The sequence below is a fragment of the Corapipo altera genome, unplaced genomic scaffold (genome assembly GCF_003945725.1).
Source record: "Corapipo altera isolate COAL_440 unplaced genomic scaffold, ASM394572v1 94, whole genome shotgun sequence".
NCBI classification, from domain to species: Eukaryota; Metazoa; Chordata; class Aves; order Passeriformes; family Pipridae; genus Corapipo; species Corapipo altera.
Window position 1 is genome coordinate 1,155,843 of NW_020884950.1, and position 23,644 is coordinate 1,179,486.

Below are 23,644 nucleotides of genomic sequence, written 5' to 3' on the forward strand. Positions count from 1 at the left end.
GGCGCAGCTCTGCTGAAGGCCGGGATTGGCAAAGCCACGCTCTGTGCTTGGCACAGGGTCCTGGCTCCTCTGCACAGCCCTGCCAGAGCCCAGCACGGCAGGAGGAAGCGAGCTCGGGCGGGCAGATGTTACCAACACTTACGCCTGTCACGAACAGAAAGGACAAGAAAAGTCTTGAAGAGGCAGCGACTTGTTTTCTTTGTCAGGGGTTGGGAGGGGGGGTGGGGGGGGGGGGGTGAAGGGAGCAGGATGGCACCTCTCAGGATTGCTGCTCATTCAAAGCTGTCTTTGTCGGCGTGCCATTGCTTGACTATGATTGCTACCAAAAAGAAAAATAAAATCAGTATCATAATTAAAGCCATTCAGCCATTTCAATTAGACGCATTATTGCAGTAATGAGAAAATTGAGTTTTTTAGTGGTAGAAACAGACATTTCGGTTGCAAGAACTTTATTGGGTTGGGGTTTGTTTGTTTTGTTGCCTTTTTTTTCTTTTTCTAATCATACTTTTTTATTCCAGGTGAAAAAAAAATCCACAAGGAATTTGCACTGGTAAAACTGGGGGGCCTCGACAGGGAATAGCAGTACCTGGAGCTGAACAGAGGACTGTATGTTTTACCTGACTGTCCAAATAGCCCACAAATCCCTGTTTTGCTCAGTGTAGATCCATAAAAGTCCAATTTTTCCTGCTCATCAGTTTACCCCACCCTCTGCTCCAGTTTTCTTGATTTCTTCCTCCATGTTGGGCTTTCATGGCATTGCCAACAAGAAGAAATCAGTAAGTTCTCTGTGCTTGACACTAACCTTAAAGAGACCAAACAAGAAAGAGAACCTTTCCAGTCAGAGAAAAAGACTATGGGGAACTTTGGGATCCCTCTGGGTGGGACCAGTCTCCTGATCAGTGATACATGAGCAAAGGAGGATATGAAGGCATCACATGCTCCACAGGACCACCTGCCCACTAGGGAGAAAAAAATGTAATTAAAAAGAAAAAAAAAAAAGGAAGGAGCAAGCCATGGTGGCTATTTCTAAGCTGTGAAACAGGATCACTGTGGCTCCCTCCCTTTTTGCTCTTGTTGGTCTCTTCAGTTGGAAACCAACACTTTATACCAATAAGATGTGATGACCTGGGCAAGGTATGAAACCAGGCCTTGAAAATGTTCTTGGGTTTTTGAGTTTAGGTAGAGCCAATGCAAGTTGCAAAGTTATTCCGCTCCTTCACTTTGTCAGAGTGTCTTAAACAAGAAAACCTCAAATCCCCAAAATCTACTGGGGACTGTCCTCCACCTCATTAAACTCACTGATGTGCTGCTGTAGCAGACACAGAACAGGTCTGGGAGCAGCTCAGGCCTTACAAAGCAGCAAGGCTCCAGTGGTAAAGGCTGGTAAGAATCCTCCCTCCCTCAGTCTTGCCCAGAGCTATTTGTGCAGTCTGCTCCCATCTCACACTGCAATCAAGCATGGGGAGAGGCCATCCTTACCATGATTCCTTACTACCCAGAGAAGTTGTAACCATTACAGAGGCACAGAAGGGGCAAAGGCAGGAGTGTGTAACATTTCCAAGTACTGAGAAGCAATTAAATAAGAACTTTTTTTTTAGCCCCGTTTGTTACATGGAAATCTTGAAAATATCAACCTGCAAGGATCAAGAATCACCTAAGAACAAAAGGAAGCACTCAGCATCATTTCTTTAGAAGCTTTGCAATATTACTTTGATGGGGCTGACCGTAAGATTTTTCTGAATCTTTGGCAAAGGATAATTCTTTTTAAGATGCATGACAAAACCATTTCAAAATTACACCTCGATAGCAAACCAGCCTATTTAGGAGCCTTTTTATGGCTTTCTCCATAAATCCAAAAGAAAATTCAGAATCTTTTTCAACTGGTTAAAATTCCATATTATTGGATACCTGGCCACATTAAAGCCAAACCTAATGTAACTTCACTCAATACAAAGTGAACCATAACCTCAATGGCCATCCAGTAGACTTTGTTACATGAAGAGCCAAGCAGGGCTGGGTATCCAAAAGGTCATTCTGCAGGTTTCCAGCAAGAGGAAACATGCTGCAACATGTCTCCGACTTCTAGGTTAGGTCAAGGTTAGCATGAGCAGCTCTGGGTAACTCTTACCACGGGCAGCAAATGCAAATGTTACCCACTTGGAGGCAAAGTGCACAGACCTTTCCCACCACCTCATCTCCTTATTTAGAGCAGTAGCAGGCTGGTTAAACAAGATGAGAGACAGTGAAGGAAGGCGGGGGGGGGAAAAAACAACATGAAGGATCTTTCCTACTACATGTCTGCTCCCATTCATGGCCTAACAGATCTTCAGGGAGGCTCCAACTGAGAGACTGACTGCCTTTGCGAGCTGCTGGCACAGGTTTTGGAAGGGGAAGTTCTTCTAGGGGTTGTGGCAAGCCCCATGCAATGCTCAGTACTGCTGAAGTGACCTAGGACGAGATCCCTGCTCAGCTAAGGCCACTGTAAGAGTTTTGCAAGGCTACAAGTCACAATTTCACCCTCTGCAGGCACAGGCCAGACCCCCAGAAAAGCAGGCAGGCTGTGGGGAAGGCACTGACTGTCTAGTAGCCTATGAACCAAACCACAGAGAAGGAAAGAGGTAATAAACAGACCTAAGGCAACCTGCTGCAGACTTTGTACACAGGTCACGTTGCCCAGCCTGTGTCATGCCTGCCTTTCTCCTACGCACTGGCAAGTGCACATTTGCACAGGGCCAAAGTTGTGATTCTGGAGCTGCACGTGGGCTCTGAAGTGTAAGAAGGCTGCAGCTGGGGAAAGGTCACCTCACCACACGGATGCAGCTCCAAGGGCCTCACCACACACCCCACATATCTCCTGTGCTGCAGCAGAGCTCCAGCTTTGCCCACAGCCAGCCCGCCAGCTCACCTATGGCCAGCCTGGCTATTTAGCCTGAGATTTTGGAAAGTTTTGCTCCAGCCAATTCCTCCTGAACAAATTCCTTATCTAAGCTGTCAACTCTTCGGCTACTGCAAGCTCTCAAGCACAGGTTTTCTGACGGCTTGGCTTTTGGTCTCTTCTAAAATCAATCTAAAGTCCTGGGCTTTTCTCATAAATCAAGTGCAGTCAGGCCCTGCCACATGCCACCCCCTCTGGGGAGCAGGATGTCAAGCAGCCACACGAGTCTCCAAGGACAGTCAGACTCACAGAAAGCCAGGACTTCCCTGGTTTTTAAAGAGCTGCTGTTCACCCTTTCCTTCCCCTCTGCAAGATCAGCAATCCCAGTTGTATCATTCTCTTAACAAGATGTACAGATCTATCCCACATTTGCTTTTGATCTCCATGAATCCCTTGAGAAGTGTGGGCTCAGACAGATCCTTGCTTTCTTGCCCACTTTCACAGAGGTTGTGAACTTTTGAGACTTCTGCATCCTCATCAGATTTGGTCAAAAGGCTCAAAAACTACTAATAGGACAGACACCACCCTAGAAAAAGTCCAATTTTTCTTTCCCTCTTGCATTCTTGTCCCTCCCTACTAAGACAGATTTTATGATTAACCTAGTCTGAATGTACCCTAAAAACAGATGTAAAAACGTGTACATTAGAAAATGTTAATATTGGCAGTTATTCACATTCCTTTCCAGGATTTCACAAAACCCTTAAATCCCTGGTGACAGGACCTAAATGGAATATGAACTTTTTGCTATCTTTGCAACAGTACAAGAAACAAAGCAGAAGTTGATGCTCCATTATTTATATCCTTGAAATACTTGCTTGGAAGTGTCATTGATTCAAGAGTAGCCCATCAAATAGTTATTCTGGTAGGTTTATCAACTTTTTTTACTTTAACATTCTGACTTTCTGTCACACAACACAATAATTTTCATGTTTGTTTTTCCTGTTACCAGAGCAAACCATTCATTTTTAACTGTTGGTTTTGGCACAGGAGGACTGTAAGTTCATAATGGAAATGTGTTTTCAGCGGTAGTACTGAACAATAGAAAAGTCTCTTTCAACTATTGGGTTATGAGGAGAACCAGCTGTAATTAAATTTAAGTCACAGTGGCTCTGTTTCAGAAATGCAAGTCTTTGCTAACTTTGCAGTCAAGGAGTTTGCAGCATTCCAGGAAAAGAGCTGCTTTTCTGAAGACCTTATCTGAAACCAGCACCACAAAATGGTCCCTTTATTCCAGCTTAATTTGATAATGATGAATAACCAAGTATCTTTCAAGTAAACCTTTTCTGGGTGTTGTGGTCGCAATGTGGGGCCTCAATGACTTATATACTCATTCCCTCGTAACAGAAATGGAATATACAGGAACTAATAAAAATCTTAGCATGGCCAGGCTCAGGTCTTTGAAAGACATCTACAGCTGAATAAAGCAAACACCAGGAATTAAAATCATAATGAAAGTGCTTAATTCAACACATTAAAAAAGTCAAATTTCATCATCTGCTTGATTGACTGTTCTACAGCACTTTAATTGTTCTCCAGCTTCCAAGAGGGCACGAATGCAAATTCTACAGAGCAGCCAGGGTTTCAGAACCTGGAACAACATGGGAGAGAACAACTGCAGCTGATGAGCCGGGAATCAAAATACCCTTCGGTGCAAGACTTAGAAATCACCTCTCCACCCCATGTGAAGTTATCAGGAATTGCTCTATTATTTCTGTCATTAACCAACCATTCCTCCCCCCACCTTCGCACCGATTCCTCTCAAGCGCAGCCAGAGATTATCAAACCCAGCGATAGCCTTTCAACAGCTCGGCCAGTTGAAAAATCTCTCAAGTTGTGCTGCTATCAGCGCTGCGTGAGCTGACGTCAGGCTGTTGTTTACTGGGGATGGGACGGTGCCAACTTCCACTGAGCTGAAGACAGCCTTGTCCAGCCTCTTTTGGCTGTGCACAAGCGAGAGCTCCGTGTGTGCTTGCGTGTGTGCGTGTGTGCGCGCGTGGGAGAGAAAGGGTGTGCACACACGTCTGTTTGCGGGCACGCACAAATGGGGGGGGGAAGAGACTGGTTTTAATTTTCCACTGCGATACCAGAAATAATAAAAAAAACCCAACAACAACAACAAAAAAAAAAAAAATGCAACACTTCATCTCCTCTGAAAAACTGCAGAGGAGAGAAGGGGAAATGCTGACAGTTTTCTTGCAAGAGTTATCACAGTATGGATGAAAATATGGATGAAAACATAATGAAAAGCTTAGGATACCCCTAAAATCCCTACAAAGAAGCTTACACAATCAAATAATTAAAAAAAACTCCAATGCCTGTCCATCCATATAAGGATTAAGGTGAAAATTTGAATACTTGACAGAATAGAAGAAACAGCTAAGTTTTACAAGGAGTATGTAAGTTTGCAGAGTAACTGCATTGCCTTCCTCTTCTAAGACTATGAAAGCCCTGGGTCACTGTTAAGTACAATTACTTAATTAAATTTTCTGTATGAAAATATTCTAAACCATTAACCATCCAGAGGAAAAAAAATCCAACCAAGTCTGACTTTTTTGTAACTTCTGTTCGCTTACATTATTCTCTGTAAAGGGACACATTACATGATAGTATCAAGTTCTGTTTTCAAGCACAACTTCTATATGCTACAAATATAATTATCTCAATGGCTGTAAGGATCCATTTAAAGTTTTAAGTATTACACTGTCATTTCTGCCTGGGAAACTGCTCCAGCATATTTAAATTTGAGGAATACAAAATGCAATTATTGGCACCTCAGGTGACGTTTCCAGTACTTGCATCCAAGCGTGGACTGCCACTGTCATCTGAGTGAAAGAAGTAACTGTACTGAAGATTTTTGGTTCTGCTTAATGGCTTCTTCCCCTCATCACCTAAATATACACTCCCCTGCCTTCTTATTTCCCACAAATGCATTACAAGAGGATCTTCATCTACACACCACCTCACTCACCTGATGATTTTAACTCCATCTTATCCCATCTTCTCATGGAACTTCTCTGTCAAATTTAAATAATTTCTCAGAAGTTTCTATTGAGTCAATTATCTGAAGAGGTTTTACAGACCATTAATACTGCTCTGTAGGTTAACCACAAACAACATAAATAATTGTTTTCCTCTTCTTTTAAGGAAGTAGAGTTTTAGATGCCCCCTCTCAACATCAGAGGCACAGAAAATATGCAAAACTGGGGAAGCTTAATTTGAGCTACCAGAAACACTGAACTTAACTCCCAAGCTCCTATGTTCTATATTTTATTTACATTTATCAAGTCATCCATAAAAAAAGCTGAGAATCAGCACATCCATTCCAACATCAAGACAGTTAAAACATGAGAGAAACCAAAATATTCAACCTTTAACATAAAAATATATGAAGACAGCACACAGACTACAACACGCAAGTTAGTCAAGACCTTGTAGAAAGCCTTCACAAGAACACTTTCCATCACTGCTAGCCAGTGGTATTACATTGATATCAGACAATAAAGTACATATTGCCTTTCTAGCTGTGACAAATTTTGAGGGTCAGTGACAATTTTCCATATGAAATTTTGGGAACTTTTACTCTGAAATGATACATAGCACCTCCTTACATGCTAACTGACTGTTTCCTTCTCTCAATTATTTCTCCTCAAAGATACCAGACAGGATATCACCACCTAAAACAAAACTGAGAACTGGCATTTTGAAGTCTAGACATGATTTCCTCTTTTGGAAGCCTCCTCATCTCTGTACCTTCCCCAAGTAACCACACTGGGGGTAAAGAACTCTCAAGGTGGCCTCATTTAGACCTTCTGTACACAGACAACAGTTCAAAATAGCATTTATTTCTTTATACATGAACCACATGCTAATAACTTGGTCGATAACTGCATTGAATCATCAACCCTTACTTTTGACACTTTGATCCTTTGCTTCATGTCTCAGAGACAAGGAGGATGCAGCATGGGTCATACACACTGTTGGGATGCCATGACCTGTATCAGTATCTCACACAACTTCCTTAATCCACTATTCCTTGACATGCCTCTTGTACTCTTGAAAAACGCTGCTGTTTCTGTGGTGATCTTGGTATTATGTTCTCCAGCTACACCTTTGTGAATTCCTGTGCGCATTCTGATGTCCGGCTTTCAGAATGTATGATTGCATATGTTACCTATGTATATATGTACTATCTATGCATGGTAATATTCCTTGGCCACTTTCATTTTATACTGCACTCTGTACGTATTGCAAATAAGTTTAGCCTCTGTCTCCATTCAGACTGCAAGTCTGACCTTTGTTTAGCTGTGCTCTTCAACTCTCTAACTGAATCATTTTCATTTGCCTTCCACGTGCACACTGCTCTTTGGAAAAAAAAAACCAACTCTGTTTCTCACTGTGACTTTTAGTTTTGTCTGTCTGCTGTTGATGCTGGGAGGTTTTTTGGTCTGGAGAACTATTTCAGGGGTGTGCACAGCACTGCTTTGAATAAGGGAGCTGAACAGTTGTGATTCCATTCTCATGACACAGGGGAGACTCTAGCTGCTGTTATGGAATGAGCAGCTGGAGGGACTGCAGCTCCCCTTCCCTCTGCAGGTGAACCTGTCCCATGTTATGTTCAGCAAAACATGGATTCAAGAGGACTGAAATCAATTTGAATTCCATGAACAGCCCTTAAGATTGCTGTTTCCCTAAAACTAGAAAACTGTTTTCAATCACTCTTTAAACTGAAGGACTTTAGACAATCTGAAATGCTTGGGTTTAGGATTACCCAAAATCTTAATTTTTCAGGTTAGCAAAAGAAACTTTTCATCTTTCATTTCAAACTAACCCACATTTTTGGTTCAGCCACAAGATCAAAAGCAACACAAGTTAATCACAGCTCTAATCACTTCTGTCACTACCTGCTTACTAGTCAAAAATAAAATTCCTATGAATTATTTTTACACTTTCTATGTAATGCTAGAGAAAATGGTCTCAGCTGATCTCCAGTTCTTTCTAAAGAAGGAATAATAACCCTTTCCCAGATTATATTCTTCACATGACATTCAAACAATCTTCCAGGAGTTTCCAGTCCTCTCAAATTCTCCCACTGGAGCCCATGGTAAATTTTGGGGTTTGGGATTAACAGGTTTCATTTTATTTTGCCTGGCAGAACATACTTGAGAATGGCTTGTAGCAATATCAAGGGGGAAAAAAAAGGAAACAGTTTTGGTAGGTGAGCATTCCAGCTGTGTCCACTGATACACAGGCAGCACACAAAAGCATGGGGCCCTTGGTGACGTGTGACAATATAGAACATCAAGGTCTATATTACTGCCCCTTGCAGAGCTGTATAAAAACTGATGGTGAAGTGAATCTGAGTAGAAGGCAGCCTTTAGATCTCAGATACAGACCTCTGAATTCAACCATGAGACCTCACAGAAGGTTAAGGTCTCCTTTCAAAAAACCCAAGGCACAAGGGAAAGACCACTGGCTGCATTCTCCAGCTTGCACACAGCCCTGGCATCATTCCAGGTCAAGAAAGCTCCCTTTTTTTTAATTTTTTTTTGGTCACAGACAGCAACACAAGCCAGAAAATTACTCCCACTGCCAACTATTCTTTCCACAGGCATCAAAACACCAAAGGGACTCTGTGGACTTGTTGGCCGTTTAGCCAGAAGCTTGTCAGGAGTTCCTGGAACAGAGAGGACATGGAGGAGCTTTACACCTTTAGTGGTTCTTGGATAAGTCAGAGACACACGTCATGAGCATGCTGCAGTTACACAATCAAATTAAATGTTGTACTGAGCATCCTGTCTCCTTCTCCTGACCACTCCCCCTCTCACACACACACACACACACACACAGTGGGAAAACCTACTTCAACAGGTCCCAGAGAGATCCCTCAGCAACACAAGTTTTGATTGTCTGTTAAAAAGGAAAGGCTTCCTCATGCTATTCCCTGGTACTTTCAGGAACAAGAGGCTCAAGGTCATCACAGGCCCGAAGGCCCCAAGTCAGAAGAATGGCACAACTTGTCTTTCCACAGGCCAGCCCACTCTGTGAGCTGTGGCCGTGCTGGAAGGAGACTCGGCTGTCAGAAGCAGCGTGCTCAGCACAGACGTGACACTGGCCCCATACACGGCTTCTGCTGCCTGTGCTTGTCAAGATGCCAGGGCTGGACACAGCTAAATACCCCAGGGTGAGGGGAAAGCCCCAGTGATTTTCAAGCCACAGCTGCTACACCATTTGCACAGTGGAGAAAAGCCTTAGTAGGTAGAGAGACGCAGAAGGAGCTGGCAAGTTTTTCCTTGCTGTCCTTTTTCTAGGCAGTGGCAGATGATTTTGCTGTGGAGTCTCAGATGTTCTGAACAATAGCTATGGAGCCAGTCCTTATTTTGGTGGTAGAAAAGGAACTGGCTTTCTGGGGAGAGCCAGAGACAAGCCAAGCCAGTTTCAGACTGTCATTTTTCCTACTGTCTCATTCTGCTCAAATCACAAGCTGGAAAAACTGGAAAGGTAAGCAGTCCAAATTAATGGGAACATCAAGTGAACTGGTTTGTTTATGTATAGGTTTAACTGCATTAGGGAGCGCAATTCCAGCTTTGGGCACTAGCTTTGCAGACATTCCCTTAACTTACCTTCTATCTGAGAAAGCCATGGGCAGGCCTGAATTATTCCCCAAAACACATCACAGTTTCTTGGAGCTTCATGCTTGCATGGCACCCATGACCACAGCTCTTATTACTGGATGGCAACATTCATATCCTACCAGCTCATTCTTCCAACTCCATGTAATTAGGAGGGGGGGGAAGCAACACCACAGAGCAGGAAGTTGTCCTTTTCCTCACACTGCTCTTCGGGCATTATTGTTGCCACATCTTACCCATAGCACAGCATTTGCCCACCAAACTGATACTTTTCTTAAGCAAAAAAAAAAAGCACTTCTTTGGAGTCCTACAACTGGTAGGAAATAATCAATTTAAGACTAATGATTAAAAAATCCCCAGGTATATATTTATAGCTAATTTCTACCATAGAGCAGACTTCACCAGATGCTCAATTGCATTTCCTCCTTATGAGCAAACAAGGGCTCCTGCAGATGAGACCTTTCCAGCAGAGCTGTTGCAGATGGGCAGATCATGGTGTCCTGCTAACTATCCCCGAGACCACAGCAGTACAATGATTCTACTTGCTAAAAGCAATAACTTAAAGTAAGCACCACAAAGGGAAGAAAAGTGACATGGATCTTGCACATCACTCCTCTTGAAATTTTTTACAAACTGCAAGGTGGAGCCATATTCTGCAGACAGGGAAATTTAAGAGTAGTGGCTTTGCTACAAAAGCCAGTGAAAGAGTGAGTGCCTGATAACCCTGTACATCAAGGGCTGGTCATCCTCACCATATTCCATATCATCAGCAATCCCAGAAGGCAGCTTCTTCTGTGTGCACATTAAAAACCTGAATGAAAACATAAATGAGTCAAACTGCCTTGCACAGTTTAAAACTACAGCTTGATATAACTGCAAGTCATTGCTATTAAAAGTTAAAAAAAAAAAAAAAAAGTCCCAACCTGCCAAATAAAGCCCCACGATCCACTGCTGAGTGTTAATGACAACTGCTGCATCTCGGAAAGCTGTTCAATAATAAGGTACTACATTTCCCCTCCAGGACCAGAAATCAGGTACTGTCATCTACATAAAGGGCATACATAGGAAAATATCCCACAGTCATGTATCTCATGCAGCAATCAAAATCTTGGACACTCTCTGCACACAGAAATTTGGTTTTATGATCATATATTTCAATTGGTCAGCATGCTAAAAATCTCCAGTCAAGATTCCTGGCTTTTCCAATTAAGCTTATAGACAAAAAGTCTTTTTTCTTTTAATGACATTGCCATTTATTGCAAAGCTATGATGAGTTCTTATCTCGTTGTGGTGCCCCGTGATAACTCATTATTCACTGAACTTCACTTTTTGATGTATGAGGAACAGCAACATATACTTAAATAGTTCTATTTAAACTGGTCCTATAGCTGAAACAAATCATTCCAAGAACAGCACTGCATTACACTCAGAACTGCTCAAAAGCTTAGGATACAATATTCTTCAGTATTCACAGAGCTTAATATCTTCAAACAGAAATTACTCAAGCTGATGTATCTCTCATTATTATTAAGTCAAAGTTCTTCCAAATGAGAAGAGGATGATTGATAGTCAGAGATTACCCGGGCCAACACAGTGAGAGATCACACTCTTTATGGCCAAAAGCAAGCCTGGGAGGGCTCAGTTTCCCACAGCTGAGCACGGAAGGCTGCAAAGCAACCTCAGCATCCCTTGTCCCAGAGCCCAAGCACCTCCTTCATTCAACATCAGATCTATCCTGTGCTGTTGGACAACAGAGCATTGACTAGTCCTTCTAGGCCACGGGTGCAATGCAAGTTTTCAAATTTTATATAAGAGGGAAAAACAAAAGAACACACAACAACAAAAATCCCCCCCAGCCAGAAAACAACACATGCACCAGCACAGCTCCAGGCATCTCCCCTACCCCTCCAGTTAGCCTCCAGAAGGTAAAGTGAGATGTCAGGACCTTTCCAGGAATAAGCAGCACTGCTTGGATCGGGTTCTTTGCTCTGCCTAACACTGAAGGGATTGGTTTGAGAATTCAAGTTGGTTAAAGGTGGGGGGGAGTCCAGTTCAGGATGTCTAGTAACACCTTGGAAAGTGAAAATAGGGTCATTGGCCTGGCCTGTTCACTACTAGTTTCCCACATTAGATGCTTCTGGCACACTGGTATTGCAGGAGAGGAGGAGCCAGATTCACATGTCCTAAACTGCACTTAAGTCACTGTATCTTCTATTTCTTTCTGATTTTTGGCCTTAAATCAGAGCCTTAGGTGGAATTTAGGCCATGAGAACCTGGTCTTCAGCCTCTCAGCAAGTGGAAATGCCCACAGCTGACTCGGGCTGGAAGATATTGAACACTTAACAGGAGAAAATACACCTGCTGAGTGTACTGATATATATATATACACAGCAGAGCAATTCTTCTGCCTCGGGCCCCCAGACTTTAAACTCTAACACAAAGAAAAGCAGAGCTGAATTTATACACATGGAGCATGCTGCAGCTGGACACTGCAGGTGAAGTGTGGGATGTGAACATCCTCCACCTGCTGACTGTGCTCTGCAGGATCCAGAAGCCAGTTTTCAAAGCAAGAGCTTGTATGTAACACCCCTCATCCCTGTTAACCACTGTACTGCGTACTGAAGGAAAGCTACTGAAATGTTTCCAAGAGCACAGGGAGTGTTATTTCCTTTCCATAGCTGTTATGCATCAGGAAAGCTTGTAAGCAGATAATATCTCAGGCACAGGTAAGAAAGATGGCAGAGTTAACATATCCAAATCTTTTTCACACACAAGCACACACCCTGAAATAAGCCAGAAATGCTAATTGTGTTTATTGCACTGTAGCATAAACAGCAATTACGAAGCTAAAGAAAGTAGCAAAGCACCCCTGCCTGAAGGGTCTTCTCCAGGCTACCACGCATCAGAGAAGAGACAAACACAGAAGCTTGAGACATAGTAAAAGAAAAGCTCTCCCCAGATACAAAGTCCATCACTATGTCCTAATATGCAGGGGGTATTTCACTCTCCAGGACAGAGTGGCTTTCTGTGACAATGTTTCATGTCCCAGATCCAGAGCACCTTCCCAAAAGCACTTTGGGAGGAGCAGACAGATACAGTCTATCCCGCACAGCCTTCAGCTTCAGTGGCGCACAGGAAGGTTTCACAGTCCCTGCCTGCAGTCACAACAGCTCCAAAGGAAAAGGGCTCAGCTGTTCTCACCTCAGAACAGGAATTCTGCTGCAGAAAGCCTATAGACCCCATCACCCATATCCCCCTATCCCAAACCCAAGGTACAGCAGGGAACAGGATAGTACTTGGAACTCCTAAGGTCAGTATGTTTGGTCACTGTGCAGAGTCAACTCATAAGGGATGTTAAGAACAGGGCTGCAACTTAAATCCACCCATCACAAAGAAGCAGAAAGGAGCTTCCTCCATCCATGCACTTAGACAGGAACCTGTCCTTCAAAAGCCAAAGTGCTTCACATACAAGGCACCAGCACCTTGTATCCTCCATGCAGCAGAGCAGGACTTAGCTCTCTCTGATGAGGCAGACTGAAGATTTCCTCCCTGCCATTGCTACCCCAAGCCAAGTCAGCTGAGGTCTCGCAGCAGCAGTGCCCTAACCTCCAGACTATCCCATCCAAGATGGAGAGATGACTCTCAGCTCCTGCAGTAGAAACGAGTCTGCCTTGCAGAACAGACAGTGGTTAAAATGCAGAGCAGGAATGGGGAGCAGAGAGGTTCCTCCTGTTTGCAGAGGCACTCCCCAGGGAGGAAAAGCCACTGGTCTCAGCTCTGAGAACAACTGGTCCAAAACACCAGCTCACTGAACACTGAACGCACCAAAGGCCCCGGGGGCAGGCAGCATATCCTGGACTCTCCTCTACCTCATCTCCAACTGCCCTTCAAAAGAAGGAAGCAGCAAAGACATGTCCAGTCCCATGGGTGTGCATTTGGAGAGTTTCAAGTGTGCCTCAGGAAGCTCCAGCAAAAGAACCTCCAGCTTCCACATTTAGGTTTGAACCACAGAGCTGGTCACAGCTGCAAGAAGAGGACATTGCCCAGTCATGCTCAGCAACAGAGAAAGGTAACAATAGAGTTGTTAACGCAGAGCACTGAGATTAAGGGGCCCTTCTTTCTACTGCCTGTTCTGACACCACATTAAACACTCCTCTACAAAAAGATTCACAAAAAACTCTTTCTTGACATCACAGGAACACTTAAGACTAAGTTAATTGAGTCAGGGCCCAGTCTTCTTGTAAATCAAGAGAAAGACAGAATATATACAAGACAGTCAATTTACATGAACAACAGATGATATTTTTTAAAATCAGACCTTTTTCCTTGTGCACTCAGTACTACCAAATTTTGCCTTGTCCTGTGCAAAGCATACAAGGTTAGAACAAAACAAGATCTTCTCCCACACTTGATGTGACATCGGCAGTGCCAGATGTCTTGCTGTTCATCTTCCCACACCTGGGGGTGTCCCATAAGTACCCCACTGTTTCCACTCCACATCATGTTTAAATAAAGAAAAACAGTTTACCAGTGTTACTCCTTCTTCCCAGTTTTTGGGCCACTGAGGAGGTGCCACAAACAAAAGCGAACAACATGCAACTGCTCCATTTATGTGTCCCAAGAACTGGCTCTGCACACTGGTGCCTGAAGAACAAGCACATTGCAAAAGCATTATGTTTCCAGTGGCAAGATGGATGGGAAAAGTGCCAGCCACTAGCTATAACCCTTTTGTCATGCCAATTGCTGGCTGCTATGAGGATGTACTTTAGATACCTCCTTAGAAAAGAGCTCTGCATCTCATCCTTCCAGATGGAGGAGGAATGATTCATACACACATAAGCATGCTAGAGTGATGGCTGAAGAGAAAACATTTTCTTTATGTTTTCTGTTTTGCATTACAGGCATGATCAGGGGCCTTAATCACAGCAAAAACTGAATTGAAGACAATGACACTTTTTTGCCCCAAAGAATGCTTGTGCAAAACCCCAATTCTGCTTCTCACTGGCAGTGTCAAGCCTCATGTTGCAGGCACACACCTTACATGCCTCATTTCCCTGCTTTCCCATTTTCACAGCATTTCTCTGCACAGAACATGACAGAATAACTCCACTCACAAAGCCACCACATCACAGAGTGACAAATACAGGGGAAAGCATCCGAGGAGGGATCAGGAGTTGAGAGCTCTAAAATGACCAAGGACCGACTTGTAACACAGAAGGAAAGCAAAGGATCTCTCTTCTTTCCAGACACACCAGAGACTGAAATGCACCCATTTACCAGGCATAGAATGGCTGATAAATGCAGAATAGATAGAAGGCTCAGCAGCCAGAGCACTTGTCTGCATGGTGCCTGTTTCCTTCATGGAGGCCACTGCAGGGATCCTCCTCCCCATCTTACCTGGACAGCACCTTTGCCACACACTCACACTCCTCTCAAGGGCCCTGCATCCTGTGAATCTTGTTCTGCTTCTCAGTATTAACCTGTAAATTCCCACCTATTTACTTTCCTCTGGCTTCTCTGATTTGTTAAGTCCTTGGAGCAGAGATTCTCTGTAAGCACCTGGAAAGTACCTGAAATATCCCGAGTCCTGCTGTGAGTAAATAAACAAACAGCAGTGCGTAAGCACACAACATGTATATTAAACCAAGCATGTAAGAGTCAACTCTGACAACAAAAAATAGGGCTGTAGCTTCTTCCTAGAGACAGTGGCAGTAAATCTACGCTTTAGGGTACATCCACTGACCAGGAAAACCTTCAGATTTGCCCTCCCTGCTACACGTTTCCCTCCTTCCCCCATCACATTACCCATTTCTGGAATCTATGCCTCACTTTTTATTATAAATTATTCTAATCAGTTTTGTGGCATGGCAGAAATCCAGCATAACCTTCAGAAATATACATGCACACATTGGCTATACAGCTTCTGCATTTCATAGGAGCCTTTCAAGGAGCCTGGTGCAGAGTCTGGGAGGATTTGGCAACCCTTCTCAGCAGCACCCCTGTAGTGGGGACCCTTTCCTAAAGGGTGCTAGATGCATTCACCTATACTATTTTCTTTCTTTGTAAAAGAAGGATCTTTTTTTTTTCCTTAATCTCTCATTAAAGCCAGGAAAAAGTGTTCAAGTAGGAATTTTTCCTCTGTTGTTTTTCAGGTTGAAGTAGTATGACTTGGGGGTGGTGAAGGGACTTGAGAGAATATCTGAAGTCCAACACAGACCTTTTTTCCCACCCCACCCTCTCCTGAATGGGAAGGTGTAAGATAGTGCTCCAGCTCCTTCAGAATCAAGAGTTCAAGTGAGAAAGAAAGGCAAAGGAAAAATAAAAAATAAAACAATAAGCACAGAAAGGCCCAGCAATTACATGGGTTCTTAACTTTTCCTGGGTAAGGAGCACAGGCTACATTTGTAGCTCTTGAAAACATCCCTACCCAGTTTGTTCACTCATGCTGCTAACAGCTCCAGAAGGAATCTGGATCTGTCGCTTTCCCATAAAACTAATAAGGAGGTCTGAACCCCACATTGGGGAGGGACAATAGAAAAAAACAAACACAACAACAAGGAATTTAAACACAAAGTTCTACCATCTTGTTAAATAATACGTTAAGAACTCATCTGCAAGACTGTCTTAGCCAATGAGGGACATAAATCAGGAAGATACAGTAATACTCTCTAGCATGCAATTAGTCACTGCTGTAAGCACTTTAACTCTGGATTTCTTGGATTATACTGCTGTTTGTAACAACTATTACTGTTGCTTTGTAGGAGTGATATGATAGCTGTCCAAGCACCACAATCAAATCATGCTACCAGGACATTTGGGCAATGGATTATCACAGCAAAGGAAATGGATTATCACAGCTTTTATTCTCAACAAGGATAAGAACAAGATGAGATATCATTTTGAACATGGCAGGAGGGACAAGCAGAAAACAATACCTGAGACTTACTTTTTTCCTTCTCCCTCTTTTGGACTTTCCAAGGTATGAATGCTAAAACAATTCTGCCAATTTTAAAAGACAGAAACTGCCTTTTGTAGAATTTGCATGGAAATATCTGAAAACAGAATAAATTCAAAATATTCCAAATCAAAGAACAGTAAAAATAGCCTCCTTGCATTGGCTGAATTCTGGAAGGATGCCTTGTTTCTGGGTATTTCCCATTGCATATCTGGCCACTGCTGCTTTCACCTGACATCAGGTAACAACCTCTGTGTTCCTTTGAAAAGGTTTAATAGTTTGAAGGTTCTCTTAAAGAGCTGTACCTTTTACATCACCACTGAAAACCTATCTCATTTTATACCTTAGTTCTCATACTGCATCTCAAAACAAATATTAGCTTTTCAACTTCACAAATCTTGTTTGATTTTTTTTTAAGAGTGTTTTGGTACCTTCAACACATAAATACATACTTTTTTGGTGCATGGTACTCAAGAGACCCTGATTCTGACCTCAATTTCTTTGGCAACAACCAAATATTCCAGTACATGATGAGGGAAAACACACTAGTCTTAACACTGTGATGCAGTTTGAGAGATCACTAGTAGCCTCTACGTACTAAAGATAAGAAAAGACTATTTTTCTAAGTTTGTTTTTCTGCTTCTATTTATTTGGCGGTTTTTTCTGTTTTAAAGATAGAAGTGAGCTCTGCACGAGATAGAAGAAGCAAAAAACCTGCTCTGCCACAGCACAGGGCACGTGCCTAAAGCTGAGGACACCTGGGTATTATTCCTGGCTGTGGTCCTGGCTCCTTCTAGATGACTGCACCAGTTCATGTCACACCTCCAACAGGCTCCCCCTTCACGTTTTCTGTTTGGAGTACAGGTCAGCAGTGGTGAACATTTTCCTTGCCAAGGATGGATGACACTAAACACTACTGGCATGCCACACCTCAGCATGGACCTTAGCACTGCATGACAGCAGTACAACCGCTTTCCATACCAAACCCAAGAAGTGTGGGCCACAGAAAACAGGATCTGGATGACAGTCCCCCAGATCTCACATTCCCACCATAAGCTTTTTAAGGAAGGCTCAGTTGCTATTTTTTTGTACCCTGTGTAGGGCAGTGTTATTTGGAGCTGTTATTGTGATTCTATAAGCAAGCAGCAACGTGGGTAGTTGATTAAGACTAGAAAGAACAATAACAAATGGGAAAAATTTGTCTGGAAAAAAATGGAGGGAATCAAAACAACCAACAAAAAAAGGAATTCAGCAGGACAAAAAGAAAGAAAGCAGCTGGTCAAAAGATACTTGGAAGGAAACTTAAAAAAGATAATCAAAAGTGAAAAAGGCATCCACAGGAACATTTGACTTCATTTCAGCCAAAAACATGGTGTGGGATTTTTTAATAACAACACTGAAATTGGGTAATCAAACAAGCAGTATTTTGTTTTGCCCCACAGCAAATACATGAATATAGACTTTTAAATTTTTAAGAGAAAGAGTCTAAGCTCTCAGTGCACTTGTTCTCAGAACTAATGCTTTAACCACATTAGTAACAGCTTATGACAGGACTGCAGAGTAACTACAATTCCTTCTTTATCTAGAAGTTACTTTTCCAGAGTCACCATCCCTACTATAATTTTGCAGTTGTTGCAGACCCTTGTTATATCTCGAAGTTCCTCCCTATTTTACACGGTAGGAGCTACAGAGGTTTTGTCCTGGTTCAGCTGAGATCTCTTCGTCCCTTTTTTTTCCCCTCCATTTCTGTGTTTTTAAACTGCCCTTAACTGGACACACATGGCAATGCCAGATATGAAGTACTGTGGATCACTACAACTATGAGCAAATATTTTAGAGAATCAGAGATTTAATTGCATGTCATGTTACTCCAACTTCTCTGCCCTTCCTGTCACTTCACCTGCTCGTAATCATTAGAAAGCAGAGTGTCAATTCTAAGCTGTAGTTGAGCACTAAAAGCACCATGTTGGCCCTCACTGGATCTACTTAATTAGAGATTAGGACAGACAAAGCATAGGGAGAATATAAACATCATTTTGCCAGTTTATCAGTAAACAGGCTTCGGTTACCAAAGAGATAAGACTGAGGCTGCCTGTTTTATCTGTGCGGCCGGACTGGCGAGTTTACTTTCACTGGAACCACGCCTGCATCAGAATTCCCTCTGAAATGTCAACATGAACCATATTATTAATTTTCCAAGTTGCTGACCTTTCGTGTTGTCTGCATCATAAATCCAGAATTCTGAACTGTTTCTATTCATACAAGAACGTGCTCCACACGTCTCACGGTATCTGAACTCGGTACACAGGCTGCTCACACGTCACAAAACAGATGCTCACTGCAGCATCCCTGAAGAAGCTGCTGAGTTGGACCTTCCTAGTTCCACAGAGTCCACCAAATTAACATCAGTTATCCTATCCAGCATGAAGGCAAAGAGGTTTCCTAGGTTACCCCAAAGTTCTTAGTGTATCCTTGCATGAAAAAAATCGTTTCAGAGTATTTTATCAAGGGTCACAGCACACAATCACATTAAAATAATTTGATTGTCAACTTGAGTTTAATTTCAATCAGGAAGAAGGAAAGAAAAACCAAAGTGCTTGGATTGGGAGACAGCCATTCCCACTTACATCTCCCAATTAAAATGTTTTATATAGATCATCAGAACCTAATGCATCATACACGTTACACAGCGTGCAACATAAGGCTGTCGGTCTGTCATTTCTCTGGAAGAGCTCAATGTGATGAATGATCTGGTTACTCCTCTTTCTGGTATAAAAGATGGAGAACCTTTGAGACAAAGAAATAAAGGCCAATGCATATTACAGATCTTACAGGGCTTAATATCATCCCTCCTGACTCACACCTCTGAAAACAGTTAAGGTCACTATTTCTCCTTTATTTTGACTATAGATTTCAGTACATCACATCAGAACCCTACAAACATTTGACAGAATTTAATTTAAAGCAGAAACAGGAATGTCAGGAACATACAGCATTTGGGCTACAACAAACAATGCCACACCAGCATGTCATTAGAAAAATAAGTGACCTTCCCTCTTGACTCTGCTGACAAACACACTTGAAGACACTTGCAGGCCAGGATGTCAGTGTGATTTCTGGAAGACAATCTATTAAATAAAGACTTAAAAGAGTTTTTAAACCCCCCCAAAACTGACTACTTATTGCCTGAACTGAAAAACCTGCCTTTCCAAATCAACTAATGGTTTGGCAAGCCTACACGAAAGGCAAACAAACAAAAAGCATCTTTTCCTTTTAACACAGAATCTGCAATAAGAAAAAGAAATCAGCATTTTATTGATTTCCATAATGCCATCTCTACAGCTTAACAAACTCACTCAGCTGCTAATGCACTGATGCTATGGAGCCTTCCCATATAATTATACACTCTCCACTTTGCTGAGCCCCAGGGCGCTATTTCCAACTTTCCAGAGGACCACTGCACCAAAAGTAAAAATAAAAAAACCTCTCTTTCATTACCCAAAGCAAACTGTAAACCAGATTTTGCTTATTTAAATGGGAAGTTAGAGAGACTTAATTTTGAAGGCAGGGAATAATCTGCTAGTCTGCATATATTTTCAGATTTGATATCGTGACAATGAACTCTCACTTAAACTCTCCCCACTTCTAATTTTTTTTTCTTCCTAAGAGTACACAAAATACAGCATATAAATATTGCAACAATTATGATTTCCAGGGAGAGATTCTAAAGTCCTTCTCAGCTCAGAAGTGCTTCAAGAGGGCAATTCAGAATCAGACATAGAGACTTTTGTGAATGTCACTGTAATTAACATTATAAAAAAATTATAAAATGTTACCATTGCTACAGGGAATATTTTATAAGTGAATGTATACTTCAAAGATATTTTTGTTAGGTTTTTGTTTTAAGAAAGCAACCCTGGAACACCTTCTAAACTGAATTTAAGGAAGATATCTTCTTGAAGTCTAAAATCAAAGATGTCCTAAATAATTAATGAAGTAAATTCTGCCATTTTTCTCCATTTCTCAAACAAATTCAGTAGTCCATAACCAAACAGACAGCTATAGCATATTTCAGTGAGAGTTTTGTTCAATTAGGGACTGCAGAATTTGGCCCAATTAATCTAATACTGTCTATCTGGAAAGAATGTAATGGAACTTTGCAGTGTAAACACCCTCCCCAGTGACAAAGTCCCCTTTCCTGCTCCCCCTGTTTATCCTGCCTTGATAGTTCAGACCCAACTGCACTGTATTCACCATGTCCATCATGATTCGATGTGCCATTTGAGCTAAAATAATTAATTTTGCTAGGGTTTCCCATGCATATATTAAGTTGGAATCAGTTAATCTATTTCCTCTGAGAATGGTGAACTGCTTGGATTTCTGTTCAACAAACAAACAAACAAGTTGACAGTATCAATACAGAGTTGGAGAACCACTAAAAACAATCTAGTTTGCATAATTAATGTTAATTACAATAACATCTCAATCAGTGACACAAAGGCTTAGCAATGAACACAGTCATACGAGGAAGTGAAAACATCAAACAAACATGAAAGGTTCTTGCCTTGTTCTGAAAGAGTATCAAGCAAACTTTCAAGAGATTTATAAATAAGAACAGAAAGGCAGAAGACAGTTCTGCTTTGTTAGACATATTTTCTTAGTACGGGAGCTTTCTTCTGAGATTGTAACAAGGCAGTGGATCTGAGCTGTGGACACACCAGATAATACTATCTTTTCACAACATCACATCCAAGTCATTATCAACTACTTTAAAGAAAAACAACTGGGGGCCTGATCCTTCTGCCAGTGATTTCAATAGCAAACATTTAAACAATGCGAGGTGGATGTTTGGGGGTTCTAGAGACAGAGGGGAATTTGAAAAAAACAACTCCAACTTGAACACAGTGTGTAGGTATGGAATCCCTCAGGCAAAGAGGAATTTCAAGACAAGATAATTAATATTTCAACAATCTTTTCCCTACTTTCCATAGCAACAAGGGAAATCTAAACACACAGAAAACTTACCTGCCTGTTTCACTTGGCAGCACAGAAGTCTTAAAACAGGGTTGTTTTTTTTTTTTTGGTACGGTCACTTAACGGAGCAGATTCACATTTAACCCTCAGAAGTTTTCCTCACGGCCCAAGAAAAATACTTATCCAGTATATTCTCATTTTAAAGGAAAGGGGGGAAAAAAATAGTCATGAAAAAATAAGCGCCACTCTACCTCTCCCGGGTCGGTGCTGTAGTACACACGTAGTCACACGGGCATCACAGGGAGTACCTGCGCAGTAAAGCACCACTCACGGTGAGTAAGGGTGGTGTAATTGGGTGTGCTGAGAGAAGGAATCAGAGCCTGTCACATCATTACTACAGGGGCCTTTCTGAAAACATGAGTTTCGTGATTACTCCTCACATTAATGCAAATCTGCTCCATTAATGAAGTTACACCGGTGCTAAACTGGTACCAGAGGAGAAAGAGGCCCTGTTTCATGTTGATTTAAGAGACCACAGCTCAAGGACCTCCCCATAAAGGTAAAATTTAGGAAGTTATCATGTTATGTTGGGTAAGATACTCCTTGGCAAAAGGACTGATTTTCTATTTGGTATCATTCTTACAGCTGATTTTTTATTCCCCTCCCTCTCTTTATAGATAGAAGCAAGACAAGATATGGTAAAGACTTCGTTTCCTCTAGAAATTTACTGATCTTAAGCACACTTAAGACTACACTTGAGTACCCACTGAGTAAAGCCACATTTTACTAGTATTTATTTACAAGAGTGCTTGCCTTAAAAAAGAGAAACTTCATGTGGAGGACTCCCAGAATGATGCTGACCTTTCCTCTTAACAAAAGTTCAGTAGATTTATTTTTCAGATGCCTGAGAAAGATGATTTTGGAGTGCTGTGAGGTTTGGTAAACCTTCAATTCGGCAATTAGCTTCCATGTGATATGAATTACAAAGATCAAGCAATTAATATGAATAAATAAACCCAGCAAAGTACCGAAGGTTTGGACGCCCTGTATATGGAAAGGCTGCTGTATTTGCTGGGGGTTTTCCATTCCTCTGTTTTATTTTAGCTACTCTGAACATACACCACATTCACGTTTCTAAAAATACATTAAAGAGAGAGAGAAAAAAAATTAAAAATCAATAGCAATGAAACAGAGACATAATGTGAAATGGTTAAGCACTCCCAAAATCAAGCCAAAGCCACCAAAGCTCCCCGCTGCGGACCACGGCTTCCCTCTTCCAAAAACGGCAAGTCAAGCCCAGGTAACACCGAAACATCCAGGAACGACAGGGTGGGGAGGAGGATGGAGCAACCTAGCAATACAAAAGGTGGGTTTCCCCCGGTTTTCCAGGACGGACGGTGCCCTGAGCCTGGTACGGAGGGGGGAGGTTTGTTCGACCCAGGGGCGGCTTTTCGGGATACCCTCCCCATCACCACAGCCTCAACCCGGGGGGGGGTGGGGATAAATAAAACAAAACCCACAAAATAAAACCCCACAAAATAAAACAAACATCACAAAATAAAATAAATAAACCACAAAAAATAAAATAAAAATCACCACCGCCGGCAGCACGACGCGCATTGGAAGTTGGCAACGGCGCCGGCGGGGTTATTATCTTAATTTTCTTTTTTTTTCCCGTCCCCTTCTCTGGCGGTCCGAGCGGTCAGTGCCCGGCGGCGGGAGATGGGGATGCCCCAACTTCGGAGCAGTTGTCGGTGCCCGCGCCCCCCGCGCCCCCCGAGCCCGCCCGGAGGGGCCGTGCCCGGCACTCACCCGCTCCGGGGGCTCCGCGGCGAGGACCGGCGAGGGGAGCGGGGGGGTCTGCGGAGAGGGGGGGGGCGCGGTGGGGACACACACACACACACAGGCGGGGGGAGCGCTTTAAACCGTGGGGAGGTCACTGCGAGACGCGCGGCGCTGCCCGGCTCTATCCCATGCCGCCGCGGCGGCCCCGAGCTGAGCGGGGTGAGCCGGGCGGGCAAGCGGCGGCGGCGGCGGGGAGGATGTGACACGGTGACAAGTGCGGCCCGCCAGCCCTGTGCCGGGGGAGGGGGGCCGGGGCAGCCCAGGCAGCGCCGCCCGCCCGCACACACGGCATTGACGGCGCTGCCG

At 42.9% G+C, this 23,644-nt stretch overlaps 1 protein-coding gene across 2 annotated transcripts in view; it reads right to left on the reverse strand.

Moving 5' to 3' along the window:
- Positions 1-23,366, reverse strand: part of SERTAD2 (SERTA domain containing 2) — a 79,801-nt gene extending 56,435 nt beyond the window's left edge. The window contains exon 1 of one of the 2 annotated variants that reach the window (XM_027663072.1): positions 23,306-23,366. The gene's annotated coding sequence lies outside the window, so the exon portion shown is untranslated. The remainder of the gene's footprint in view (positions 1-23,305) is intronic. The other variant, XM_027663071.1, reaches the window with a different exon arrangement.
- Between the last annotated feature and the right edge of the window lie 278 nt (positions 23,367-23,644).